We start from the raw sequence: 14,942 nt of genomic DNA, 5'->3' as shown, positions 1-14,942 counted from the left end.
ATTCTTCTTTAAGAATTTAGCATGAACTTGCAGATTCAGCTGTTTATACAGGGGCAGCTCGTGCTATTGGACTGCAGGACTGTAGTTCCCAGCTCAAAAAAGGAAAGAAAAGAAAAACAAATGCTAGTCCCAGAACTTCATGCATGCGTGCTTGCAGTCCGGAGCATGCGGACAGAATCTGGACTGCTGATGAGACAGTCTGGATTAGGAAGACAACATTCAACAGCAGAGATCCCAGATGTCTATGTAGTTACAACTGCATAGACTAGAAGGGGATCGGACTGCAACATCTGCAGGCTGGGTAGCAGCTTCCTCATACTGGAAGGGGAAGGACTTTAATCTCGCGGGCTTTTAGTGCAGGAATGGATGAACTTTGCAGCAGCAATGGAAGAAAACTGGGCTTTTGAAGGGACAGACTTTGAAGCTGTGCATTTAGTGCAGGAATGCAACTAATGGATGGACTTTGCAGCAATGGAATGGAGCTGAGCTAGCATTTTGCAATGGAAGGGATTCCTACTCAGGTAGTGTGTGTGTGTGTGTGTGTGTGTGTGTGTGTGTGTGTGTGTGTGTGTGTGTGTGTGTGTGTGTAATGCCCCAGTTAAATATACCTGGTAGCTAGAGAGAACTCAGGAAATATACCTGGTGGCTACACTCAAACCCTGTACCTTGGGAGCAGATAGCAAGAGCTTTAATTCCCTACCCACCAACACTTGCAAAATTTTTGCCTCATATTTTTGTTCTTGTGAAAATTGTGGTTTTCTGGATTTTGAATTCAGTAAATAATGACAGGGATTTGAATTTCAGAGTTCATATTCTTCAGAAAGTACATGATAACACAAAACTTTTTATTCTACCAATTTTCTGTTTATAAGATCGATATTTGAAATTTGTCCCTATTTTTAGGGCTGTATTCCCCCATTATTGGCTTTGTCTTGGTGTTTTGTGCTAAGAAGTTGAGAACTATGGTTAGAACTGAATTCACTAAATGATAGCCATTTAAGTTTCAGTCTACCTGGCTTTCAAAAAACAGCTAATTTGGCATAGTGGTATTTTGGTGTGACTGTAGTGCACAGGGTCCTGGGTTCGAGACTTGGCAATGAAATGCATGGTGATAACACAGCATATTATTCTAGCAACTTTCCAGGATTATACAAGCAATATTTAAAATGTGTCTCTAGTTTTGGGGCTTTTGTCCCCCTCCAATAAATTTTGGCTTTTTTCAGATTTCTTGTGCTTCAAAGCTGAGCGATACAGTTGAGTTTCGAATGGATTTTATAAGGAGATGAGAGCTTGAAGAGAAGTTTAGTGCTACTTATGCTAAGCCTGCTTGCATTGTTAACAGCACAACATGTAATGTACTTGCTTTTGATGCAGAAGGCTGTGGATTCTACTCCCACAGTATATAGATGCATTGCTGATACTGTACTGTGTTGTACTTTTAAAGGGGGTGGATGCTGCAGTCCTGAGAATGTCCTTTTTGGTGGAGATACCTAGTAACAATGAACCTATCAGTTTGCCACCCATTCCCTATTGCAATATTACTAGCTTATCATTTTGTTTAATGTAACATAGGCAATTTATTTCTCAAGGGCAACAGGCACTTTATTTGCAGATGAAACAATGAAATATAAAGTTGTTTGCTAGCAGCAACCTCTTCATTAGTTACAGATCTCTTTAATGTGGAATTATTTAGATGACTTTTACTTCTGCAGAGATTGTGCATATTTACTGATACTGGTGGATTGTAAAAGTTTGAGTAGACTTTTATGATGGAAATGTTCTGAACTGGGCAATTTTGTCATTACTGGAGCATGCATTTTTGTTTCATTGTTTACTCAAAAAATGTTCAAAACAATACATTTAAAATGCCAGCTAACAACTGTACTGTATTATACAAGGAATATAATTGAATACAATCAGGAAGGTGTATCAAAGAACACATGTATGTTTCCTATGCAAGGGGCCTATGATTTGAAAACAGCCCAAAGTTCATCTTTATCTGCCACTGCCCAGATGTATTTTCTTTGAATGTGGGTTTCAATGCTGTTTCAATGATTGTGAGTTTCAAGGGCAGAGAAGTTTTAATGCTAAGTCTATTTTCATTGTGAGACTGCATTGCTTTGTTTAGCAGATGTCTATTAGTGTTTGTGCTGTAAAATGTAAAATAAAACTTTTAAATGAAATCCAAATCATCGAAGAAGTAAAGTAGTATGCACATTACAGTGTTTATGGTAAATGGGGTGAAATAGCCGAGTAATGGGACATTGGAATAGCTGGGGGGGGGGGTTCCATTCGATCATGATCTTGTGAGAGGGGAAGGGCGGCAAACTCAGACAGCCCCGGCTGAACTATACCTCCTAACTGTCCAAATTTTTGCAGAATTAATAGATTTTTGCTTCTTATTTTTGGTTTGTTCCTCATAAAATGTGTGGTTTTCTGGCAAATCATTTAGGAATGAAGTCACTAAATAATGACATACATTGAGTTTCAGACTTCATACTCTTCAGAAAAATGCATGCTAAAGTAAGACATTTTGTTCTTTCAACTGTCTAAGTTTATACAAGAGAATTTTTTAGTACTGTTTGTATGTTCCCCCATTATATTTGGCCTTGTCCAGATTTTCTGCATTAAGAGGTTGAGAGGTATACGCAAATAAATCACTTTATAGAATTAGGTATATCCAAACCTCTCAACTGTCCCAGATTTTGGCTCAAAATGTTGTTCTCCCCCTAATAATCCCTCTGCAAAATGGCAAATTTGGAAGAAAACATGGAGGGTTTACAATTAATAAATAATTGCAATGATCAGAGTTATAAATTACTTTTAATTTCAGAAATACGTGTAGATTCTTTTATTTTGTCAGCTGCTGAAGTTAACAGTACTAATACTAAAAAAAGTGTTCCTTCTTTGACATGTTCCCAGCTGTATTGTGTGGCTATTTTATATTTTTGCATCACATTTTTGGTCCATTTTTCATAAAAGTGTGGTTTTCTGGCAAATTAGTGGCAAATCATTAAATATTTTAGAAAATATTGACAGACATTTGAGTTTCAGATTTCATACCCTTCAGAAAATTCATACTAATGCAAGACCTACTATTTTATTATCTTTCTAAGTTTATAAGAACAATATTTAAAAATTATGTAAAATATAAAGCACAATGTGCAGATGTTACCCAGGCAGTTCCAAAAGTCAGTAAATCAAGCAGCACAGTATAGAAGGAGCGTAACCTTGTCTTTTCAGACCAAAAAATAAAATTGCTTCACATCAATCCAAAATCCAAGTAGAATATGCTTCCAAGTAAATACAAAACGAAACTTTAGTCTGCAGTTTATTGTAGAACATAGAAATAGGTGAGCGCTTTCGCTTTTCAGCTTTATCAAACCATAATGCACTTCTAAAAAACGTCATCCTATATATACTAACAAATAATTGATTAATTAAACTATTAACTGGTTCTCAATAAATATTTTAAAAAGGCATACACATATCAAATGCATTATTTATATTCTGTGCAAATATTATGCTTAGCAGCAACAAAGCTGAAACAGCTATTCAAACCACAAATATACCTTAAAACATAAAAATAAAACAGTAATTTATAACAATTTATAAAAGCAATATATAATAAAAAATAAATTTATCTATAGAACAAACTTAAATAAACAACTAACATAGTTAAAACATATAATATTATATTAATATTTAAGCCTTCTTTTCTTCAATTTTGGTTTTAATGGAATATTATCATTCAGTCCTGGAAAAATATGAGCCTGTAATTTAATAATCCAGTCTGCTTCTAATTCCTCTGTCCTATTTCTAATATCTCCTGCTCTAAGGGTAGGTGTATTAACTTGCAAAATCATGAATCTAAATTCATGTGTAGGGCCTGCTTTTAATACATGTTTAGATAATGCATTCACTTCGGACTTAATCTTAATCTGGTAAATATGTTCTCTAATTCTATGTTTTAATTTTCTATCCGTTTTACCTACATAGAATGCATAGCATTCTATGCAGGTAGCAAGATAGACCAGATGTTCTGTATTACATGTTCCATATGTTGTAAAAATATACATTCTTGATGTTATAGGGTGTATGAACATATTAGTAGTATTAACATACCTACAGAAATTGCAATTGCCACATTTTAATGTCCCTTTTGAATTTCTTTTCATGGGTGCTCCTGTATTTGAAGAGCATAGCAGTCTGTGTAAATTTTTCTTGTTCTTAAAAATGTAACTTGGTTGGTCTCCTACTAATTCCTTAATATCTGGATTTATAGTTAGTATATCCCAGTGCTTACTCGGTACATCTCTTATCAAGTTAATATCTTCTGTGTAGTAAAGAGATATTTTCTGATGTTTTTTGTAACTCCTCTTTTCTAATTTCTGCTGTCCAGTATAATATTCTCTACCTCTTTTTGAATAATATGGGCAAGCCTGGTCTCCCCCTATCTCTGTTAACTCTATCAAAACATTTATCAATTTCTGTATCCTTATAACCTCGTATTAATAACCTATCATTTAAATTAGTCAACTCACTTTCATATTGATTTTGTGTAGGATTTAATCTTGAAACTCTAACTGCTTATCCTCGAACAATATTATTGAAGACATATTTAGGATGCATGCTTTTCCTATTCAATAAAGTATTCTTATAGCATGCCTTCCTGAATACTCCAGTATTAAACCTACCATCATTCAAACGTTGCAATGATACATCTAAGAAAGCAATGTTATCATGGGAGAATGTCATAGTAAATTTGAGGAAGGGTACTAAAGCATTAACTTCCAAAAAGAACTAATTCAAATCATCTATAGAACCATTCCAAAGAAAGAATAAATCATCCACAAATCTTCTGTAAAAACAGACATTATGGATGTACTTGTTCAACAAAAAAATATTTTCTTCTTCCCATACTGCCATAACTAGGTTGGCGTAGCTATTGGCACAAGAAGTGCCCATAGCTACGCCATCCCTCTGCAGAAATAAATTTTTCTCAAAATAAAAATGTTATTTTCCAAAACTAAACTAAGCATGTCACAAATTATTCTCTTTTATTCAGAGACAAATCTGAATGTCTATCTAGACATAATTTAATATATGCAATTCCTAGGTCATTTGGTATTTTAGTAAATAAAGATATCACATCCATAGTAACCATAACTATTGGTTTAACATCTTCTAGACTAGTAGCAATTTCATAGAAGTCTAAAAGGAATTGTTTAGAGTCCCTTAATATAAACTTATTGGAATTAACTATTGGCCTCAGAGTTTTCTCTATGTATATTGAAAGAGACTCTGTCACCCAACCTTGACCTGAGACTATGGGTCTCATTGGTGGTGTAACAGGGTTCTTATGTATCTTTGGTAGCCCCTGAATGATTGGAATAGTAGGAAATTCCACAAACAAAAAGTTATATTCGGTAGAATCTATACACCCTTTATCTTGTAGTTCATCTAATTTCTTATGTACTCTACAGATGCTATCTTTAACTTTGGAATTATATATAGGTTCATAATGATTTGTGTCATTCAACATTTCAATCATACTTCCATTGTGCCAAGATCCAAAAAACAAACAGACAAAAGAAGCTTCAGACAAACAGGAACACCAAGCCCAACAATGTCCTTAACGAGTTTTATTATTGAATGCACAAGAAATTGCGTTTTCGCCACAGAACAATGTAGCTTCTTCAGAGGAATTTAAAATACATACAAAAAATAGACTCCTTTTATACAAAAGTACCAATGCTTAATTAATTAAAAAGCCCGCTCAAAAATCAATTGCTTATGCAATTATACATTTAAAAGGGCAATCAAAATAAAAATGCAAATGCTTATCAAATGCAGAAATCTTTTTCTTCTGCTAAATAGATACTAAATGAAACAAAATTAAGAAATTTATGTAATGTACAACCATAAAAGATATATGTATATGTATATATCTGTATTGGTAAGATGTCAGCATGTAGATCGTAATAAACAACCACTCAAACACAGAAGTGGTAACAACAGAAACTTCCATTAACTAAAACGCATTTTTAAATGTAAGCAGCAAACTATAATAGTATATGTAAATGCAATGATGACACCCCCTATATATATAATGTGTGTATATACTAAATATGCCTAGAAAAGTCTGTATCATGAATATTTTAGATATAATGATAAACCCAAAATGAAACAAAAAAGTCAACAAATAAATCGCAAATAAATTAAGCTATAAAACCAAAAATATTTATTTATATTTATTTAAAAATCTTGGGTCTCACCTAAGATATGATTTATATTTTAACACTGGGACTATATTACAGCTTTCATTAAGCCCCGGTGTATTGAAAGAGTCTAACTTTAACTGCCATAAAAGCTCACGTATTTCAAGTAAGAGAGAGGTAGGGCCACCCCTAATAGAAGGAGACACATGGTCAATGCCCATAAACAAAAATGCATGACCAGGATTGTTGAATACATTCTTAGCTAATGCATTTTCACATTTCATATTTTTAATTGCATAGCAGTGCTGGTATATGCGCTCCTTAAATTTTCTATCCGTCTTACCGACGTAGAAAGCAGGGCAGCATGTGCAAAAGGCCAGGTAAATTATAGATTTAGTATCACAACAAATCCTATACTTGATAAGATATTTCCTGTCTGAGATGTCAAAAGAACTGCCTGACTTAATAAAGTTACACCAGTTTCAATCATACTTCCATTGTATTGTTCTCTATCCATTATAACAATGGGTCCCTCTTTATCTGAAGGTCTAATGGAAATATTCATGTCATCTCTCAGACATTGTAATGCAGAAAATTGTTTTGGGGTCAAATTCCTTTTATGTATATTGGTCTGTCTGTTTTCATCAAGACTTAACAAATCTTTTTCAACCATTTTATTAAAAGTGTCCAAAGTTGGGTGTAATATAGGGATGAATGTACTTGGCTTCCTAAGATGTACATTATCATTCATTTTCTCAATATTATTAGCAAACATCATTTGCAATTGAATATTTCTAACAAACATCTTAACATCTAGTATTGTCTCTGTAACATTACTTCTAGTGGAGGGAATAAAAGACAATCCCTTAGTTAAAACTTCAATTTCTATTTGACTCAAGGGCCTGTGTGATAAATTACATACATATGTCTTCAATAATATTGTTCGAGGACAAGCAGTTAGAGTTTCAAGATTAAATCCTACACAAAATCAATATGAAAGTAAGTTGACTAATTTAAATGATAGGTTATTAATACGAGGTTATAAGGATACAGAAATTGATAAATGTTTTGATAGAGTTAACAGAGATAGGGGAGACCAGGCTTGCCCGTATTATTCAAAAAGAGGTAGAGAATATTATACTGGACAGCAGAAATTAGAAAAGAGGAGTTACAAAAAACATCAGAAAATATCTCTTTACTACACAGAAGATATTAACTTGATAAGAGATGTACTGAGTAAGCACTGGGATATACTAACTATAAATCCAGATATTAAGGAATTAGTAGGAGACCAACCAAGTTACATTTTTAAGAACAAGAAAAATTTATACAGACTGCTATGCTCTTCAAATACAGGAGCACCCATGAAAAGAAATTCAAAAGGGACATTAAAATGTGGCAATTGCAATTTCTGTAGGTATGTTAATACTACTAATATGTTCATACACCCTATAACATCAAGAATGTATATTTTTACAACATGTGGAACATGTAATACAGAACATCTGGTCTATCTTGCTACCTGCATAGAATGCTATGCATTCTATGTAGGTAAAACGGATAGAAAATTAAAACATAGAATTAGAGAACATATTTACCAGATTAAGATTAAGTCCGAAGTGAATGCATTATCTAAACATGTATTAAAAGCAGGCCCTACACATGAATTTAGATTCATGATTCTGCAAGTTAATACACCTACCCTTAGAGCAGGAGATATTAGAAATAGGAAAGAGGAATTAGAAGCAGACTGGATTATTAAATTACAGGCTCATAATTTTCCAGGACTGAATGATAATATTCCATTAAAACCAAAATTGAAGAAAAGAAGGCTTAAATATTAATATAATATTATATGTTTTAACTATGTTAGTTATTTATTTAAGTTTGTTCTATAGATAAATTTATTTTTTATTATATATTGCTTTTATAAATTGTTATAAATTACTGTTTTATTTTTATGTTTTAAGGTATATTTGTGGTTTGAAAAGCTGTTTCAGCTTTGTTGCTGCTAAGCATAATATTTGCACAGAATATAAATAATGCATTTGATATGTGTATGTCTTTTTAAAATATTTATTGAGAACCAGTTAATAGTTTAATTAATCAATTATTTGTTAGTATATATAGGATGACGTTTTTTAGAAGTGCATTATGGTTTGATAAAGCTGAAAAGCGAAAGCGCTCACCTATTTCTATGTTCTACAATAAACTGCAGACTAAAGTTTCGTTTTGTATTTACTTGGAAGCATATTCTACTTGGATTTTGGATTGATGTGAAGCAATTTTATTTTTTGGTCTGAAAAGACAAGGTTACGCTCCTTCTATACTATGCTGCTTGATTTACTGACTTTTGGAACTGCCTGGGTAACATCTGCACACTGTGCTTTATATTTTACATGATTTTATGGACTTTTTTTAGTTGTGCAGAGGTTTTTGTTTCGTTGCGGTGTTTAGTTTTATTCTTTATTTATCTTGTTATTGCTTTGAACACCGCAAGTTAACCATTGCCGAGGAACAAATCAAAGTTATCAAATTACCATATAATCCTACCCCTGCGCCAGAGAAAAGATTGGTATACTCCAGGCTACAACAATGCGTAGTCTCTGACGTCAACCCGTTTTTTTGAACTAGAACTGGTAACCGCCAGAAATGGCGTTTAACTAAGTAACGCTGAGAATGAGACAGTTAATTCAATGCTAGCGTCTATGGAATCGGATCTAATGAAACTTAAAAGATTGCAGATGCAACGATTTCACTTCGAAGTCTGCATAGAGAAGAGAGTTATACCCAGGGGACTGAGGGTACTTAAAATGCCCACGACAGGTAACACATACCCTGAGTTACTCTTTCGTTGGCAACAGTTGAACTTAGATCTTAGTATAAACTATATGAAGCTGTTAAATGACTTTTTTCTAACAGAGGAAAAGAGATTACAGGAAAGCATTGAAAAAAGACAAAGTGACTTGTATAATAACTTTTCTTATGCTGTGATTGATCCACTCTTGGATCGTTTATTGGATTCAGTACTTTTATATGAAAAAAGACTTAAAGAACAAAAGAGACAGAAATTAATTAGAGATGTACACGATTTTGCGAATGGGCAAGTCTTTACTTGGCCTAGGGTTAATAGAGATGAACAATTAAATATGAACAATGTTCCTAACCTGAATGCCAAGTTGCCTGTTATATCAACAGTTAACTCTAATAATAATTGTTCTATACATGGAAGTGTAATGAATTTACCTGTTACTAATACAGCAACTAATGCTCTTTCTGAGAGCAATGTAGCTACACCTAGCACTAACTATGTTAACCAGGATGTTTCAGCTAAAGGCAGTTATAATTACAACACTCCTAAAACAGTTAGTTCTAGTGGTGTAGGAGAAAAGGTTTTAGTAACTGCAGATTATAAGAATTCTAATGAACAAATGGTTGTACGTAGCAAGACTACTGCTTTACTAAAAGATAGCATAGGCAATGAGAAACACTGTCCTTTCCCCATAGCAGAAGCCTCAGCCAAGGGCAGGAACAGATCGATGAGCAGGGGAAGGCAGAAGAGGAAGGCTACTGGCATGGATATAAGAGAACCTACCATAAAAAGGATGTGGGAGAAAATGACATAGTATGTAATTTATCACACAGGCCCTTGAGTCAAATAGAAATTGAAGTTTTAACCAAGGGATTGTCTTTTATTCCCTCCACTAGAAGTAATGTTACAGAGGCAATACTAGATGTTAAGATGTTTGTTAGAAATATTCAATTGCAAATGATGTTTGCTAATAATATTGAGAAAATGAATGATAATGTACATCTTAGGAAGCCAAGTACATTCATCCCTATATTACACCCAACTTTGGACACTTTTAATAAAATGGTTGAAAAAGATTTGTTAAGTCTTGATGAAAACAGACAGACCAATATACATAAAAGGAATTAGACCCCAAAACAATTTTCTGCATTACAATGTCTGAGAGAGGACATGAATATTTCCATTAGACCTTCAGATAAAGGGGGACCCATTGTTATAATGGATAGAGAACAATACAATGGAAGTATGATTGAAATGTTGAATGACACAAATCATTATGAACCTATATATAATTCCAAAGTTAAAGATAGCATCTGTAGAGTACATAAGAAATTAGATGAACTACAAGATAAAGGGTGTATAGATTCTACCGAATATAACTTTTTGTTTGTGGAATTTCCTACTATTCCAATCATTCAGGGGCTACCAAAGATACATAAGAACCCTGTTACACCACCAATGAGACCCATAGTCTCAGGTCAAGGTTGGGTGACAGAGTCTCTTTCAATATACATAGAGAAAACTCTGAGGCCAATAGTTAATTCCAATAAGTTTATATTAAGGGACTCTAAACAATTCCTTTTAGACTTCTATGAAATTGCTACTAGTCTAGAAGATGTTAAACCAATAGTTATGGTTACTATGGATGTGATATCTTTATTTACTAAAATACCAAATGACCTAGGAATTGCATATATTAAATTATGTCTAGATAGACATTCAGATTTGTCTCTGAATAAAAAGAGAATAATTTGTGACATGCTTAGTTTAGTTTTGGAAAATAACATTTTTTATTTTGAGAAAAATTTATTTCTGCAGAGGGATGGCGTAGCTATGGGCACTTCTTGTGCCAATAGCTACGCCAACCTAGTTATGGCAGTATGGGAAGAAGAAAATCTTTTTTTGTTGAACAAGTACATCCATAATGTCTGTTTTTACAGAAGATTTGTGGATGATTTATTCTTTCTTTGGAATGGTTCTATAGATGATTTGAATGAGTTCTTTTTGGAAGTTAATGCTTTAGTACCCTTCCTCAAATTTACTATGACATTCTCCCATGATAGCATTGCTTTCTTAGATGTATCATTGCAACGTTTGAATGATGGTAGGTTTAATACTGGAGTATTCAGGAAGGCATGCTATAAGAATACTTTATTGAATAGGAAAAGCATGCATCCTAAATATGTCTTCAATAATATTGTTCGAGGACAAGCAGTTAGAGTTTCAAGATTAAATCCTACACAAAATCAATATGAAAGTGAGTTGACTAATTTAAATGATAGGTTATTAATACGAGGTTATAAGGATACAGAAATTGATAAATGCTTTGATAGAGTTAACAGAGATAGGGGGAGACCAGGCTTGCCCATATTATTCAAAAAGAGGTAGAGAATATTATACTGGACAGCAGAAATTAGAAAATAGGAGTTACAAAAAACATCAGAAAATATCTCTTTACTACACAGAAGATATTAACTTGATAAGAGATGTACTGAGTAAGCACTAGGATATACTAACGATAAATCCAGATATTAAGGAATTAGTAGGAGACCAACCAAGTTACATTTTTAAGAACAAGAAAAATTTACACAGACTGCTATGCTCTTCAAATACAGGAGCACCCATGAAAAGAAATTCAAAAGGGACATTAAAATGTGGCAATTGCAATTTCTGTAGGTATGTTAATACTACTAATATGTTAATACACCCTATAACATCAAGAATGTATATTTTTACAACATATGGAACATGTACTACAGAACATCTGGTCTATCTTGCTACCTGCATAGAATGCTATGCATTCTATGTAGGTAAAACAGATAGAAAATTAAAACATAGAATTAGAGAACATATTTACCAGATTAAGATCAAGTCCGAAGTGAATGCATTATCTAAACATGTATTAAAAGCAGGCCCTACACATGAATTTAGATTCATGATTCTGCAAGTTAATACACCTACCCTTAGAGCAGGAGATATTAGAAATAGGACAGAGGAATTAGAAGCAGACTGGAATATTAAATTACAGGCTCATAATTTTCCAGGACTGAATGATAATATTCCATTAAAACCAAAATTGAAGAAAAGAAGGCTTAAATATTAATATAATATTATATGTTTTAACTATGTTAGTTGTTTATTTAAGTTTGTTCTATAGATAAATTTATTTTTTATTATATATTGTTTTATAAATTGTTATAAATTACTGTTTTATTTTTATGTTTTAAGGTATATTTGTGGTTTGAAAAGCTGTTTCAGCTTTGTTGCTGCTAAGCATAATATTTGCACAGAATATAAATAATGCATTTGATATGTGTATGTCTTTTTAAAATATTTATTGAGAACCAGTTAATAGTTTAATTAATCAATTATTTGTTAGTATATATAGGATGACGTTTTTTAGAAGTGCATTATGGTTTGATAAAGCTGAAAAGAGAAAGTGCTCACCTATTTCTATGTTCTACAATAAATTGCAGACTAAAGTTTCGTTTTGTATTTACTTGGAAGCATATTCTTCTTGGATTTTGGATTGATGTGAAGCAATTTTATTTTTTGGTCTGAAAAGACAAGGTTACGCTCCTTCTATACTGTGCTGCTTGATTTACTGACTTTTGGAACTGCCTGGGTAACATCTGCACACTGTGCTTTATATTTTACATGATTTTATGGACTTTTTTCAGTTGTGCAGAGGTTTTTGTTTCATTGCGGTGTTTAGTTTTATTCTTTATTAATATTTAAAAATTGTCCTTATTTTTAGGCTTGTGCCCCGCTTCTGTTTATGGCTTTGTCCAGATTTCTTCCTCTGAGGCTGAGAGGTATAACAAATGTGTCAGGGCCATCACCATCAGCCTGAGACATTCCAAATTGTGACATACGTGTTGCACACCACTCCCCCACATAGTGACTCTGGATGTGTCCAAGCAAGGCAAGGAGCAGTTATGCAAAGTAAGTATGCAGAGTATTCCCCCATCCAAGGTAGACACAAATACTACAGTGGCTTTTCATCTGTCCTTGATTTTGCAGAATGTTCTGGTTTTCTGTCATATTTTATACTGTTGATTTATGCTTAATTCTTATTCACAAAATGCATGTTCTTGCAGTGTCTGTTGCTCTGTGTTTAAGTAGCAATACTTTAATGACCATCAGGTAAGCTTGTCTAAGACTATAAGATGCAAGTAAGCTTTAATAAGCATACTGTTAAAGAATTACCAATATTGAATGCCTTTTTGTTGTTGCCATGCAGAGAATATTTACATAACTAGATAGTGTATAAGCCTTAGGTATTGAAATGCATATGACAGTATTTGTAATAAAGGACAGGATTACAGTATTTTCAGAAGCTCAATAAATTTGTTGGAGACTTGCAGTCATCTTTGCAGGGTTTATCCATAAACTAAACAGAATGTCAATCATGTGTGGTCCATAACCTGTGCAGTAATCCTTTAAGCAAGCTTGTTTCTTGTTTGCTGTTCATTTTTTACTTTGATCATGTTTTCCCCATGAAACAAGTAGATAGCTATTGTCAGGTAGTAGGTCTTTTTTGAATTAAAAACATTTTTACAAGTGGGGGTATCACAGAGATTGCTACTTTCAGCATGTTACTTGATACTTTTATAAAGCTGAATATAAATTATAATTAGAACTACAGTGCAAGGAGAAGTGATTTGAGTTGAGTACTGCTTGTTTTTTATACCTGATTTTGACTGGCATTCCAGTAATGTATTTAAAAATTAATTTATTTTTTCATGCCTCATAACCTTTTTGCTTCCATCTAGATAATAAGTAAGCTGTCCTGTAGCCAATGCATTGAAATATTTTTTTTCCTACAATTCATTTTGTCTTGATTGGACTCTCATAATAACACTTTGGCACCTAGGGCAGCGTATTTAATTAAAGTCACAGTTTTTGTGGTTTTTAACATAGCTCCACCCCTTTCAAGTTGGCCACACACATTTCCAATGGCCCCACCCATTCAGCTGTCTTCTGCAACCCCCCTTTTATTTGAAGTCACCAGCCACCACTGTGTTTATATCAGTATTATGTTGTATATGCTTTGTTCTGATGAACTTTACTTCATGACTGTTGGCCAAATGTGCTTAACAGTTTTGGATTAAAGCTTTCAAACAGTTTTTAAACAGTTCTGGAATTTAAATGTTATGTTGTTGCATTTTATTGACATTGTCATACTGTTCCTTATCTTCACTGAGACTGCACTCTATTTTGGATTATCGATTTTTCTTACATGCTCTTTGCCTCCAGTTTGGTTTTTAGTCTTTTATATGATAGGGTTTGATTTGCTTCCACTCTTTTCTTATAATGTCATTTAAGTAAGAGTGACAGTGTTCATAATAGTGAAGTTATTCATTTATGTTTTGCCTATTGGTTTCAGTCTGCTGCCCTCTGTAAATTTCTATTTGGGAAAGTAGGACATTTTGCAAACCATGGAATTCATTTTGTGCATGATGACAATAGATTTTAGGGGAAAATATAAAAGCTTTAACATTTTTTGTAGTGATGTGAATAGTTGCCCTCAGCCTGAATGCCTAATAAGATCATTGTATTTATGACTGTTATCTTTTAAGTGAATCTCAATGTCATGATTACTACTAAAAGCTTTAATAACTCACACTTACATTCTAACAACTGATGTAGCTTTTACAACTATAGGCAGTGGTGTGGAAGGATTTTCCATACATTAGTAATACGTTTTACACCCTTTTGGTTTTCATGATTCTTTGTTTGAGAAACTGGGCCTTGGGGTAGCCACTAGAAAAAGGATTTACCTGTTATTGTTTTTTATAGAAGTTCCTCCCTTGCTGCTATAGCAAATTATGACTTCTACTTTAATTGATAGCTTTATGAATAGTTGTTCCGCATTGGCTGGTGACTTGAATTCAGCTATGATTAAT

The sequence above is a fragment of the Protopterus annectens genome, chromosome 13.part0 (assembly GCF_019279795.1).
Source record: "Protopterus annectens isolate FY-2018-M chromosome 13.part0, PAN1.0, whole genome shotgun sequence".
NCBI classification, from domain to species: domain Eukaryota; kingdom Metazoa; phylum Chordata; order Ceratodontiformes; family Protopteridae; genus Protopterus; species Protopterus annectens.
This window is presented reverse-complemented; position numbering follows the sequence as displayed.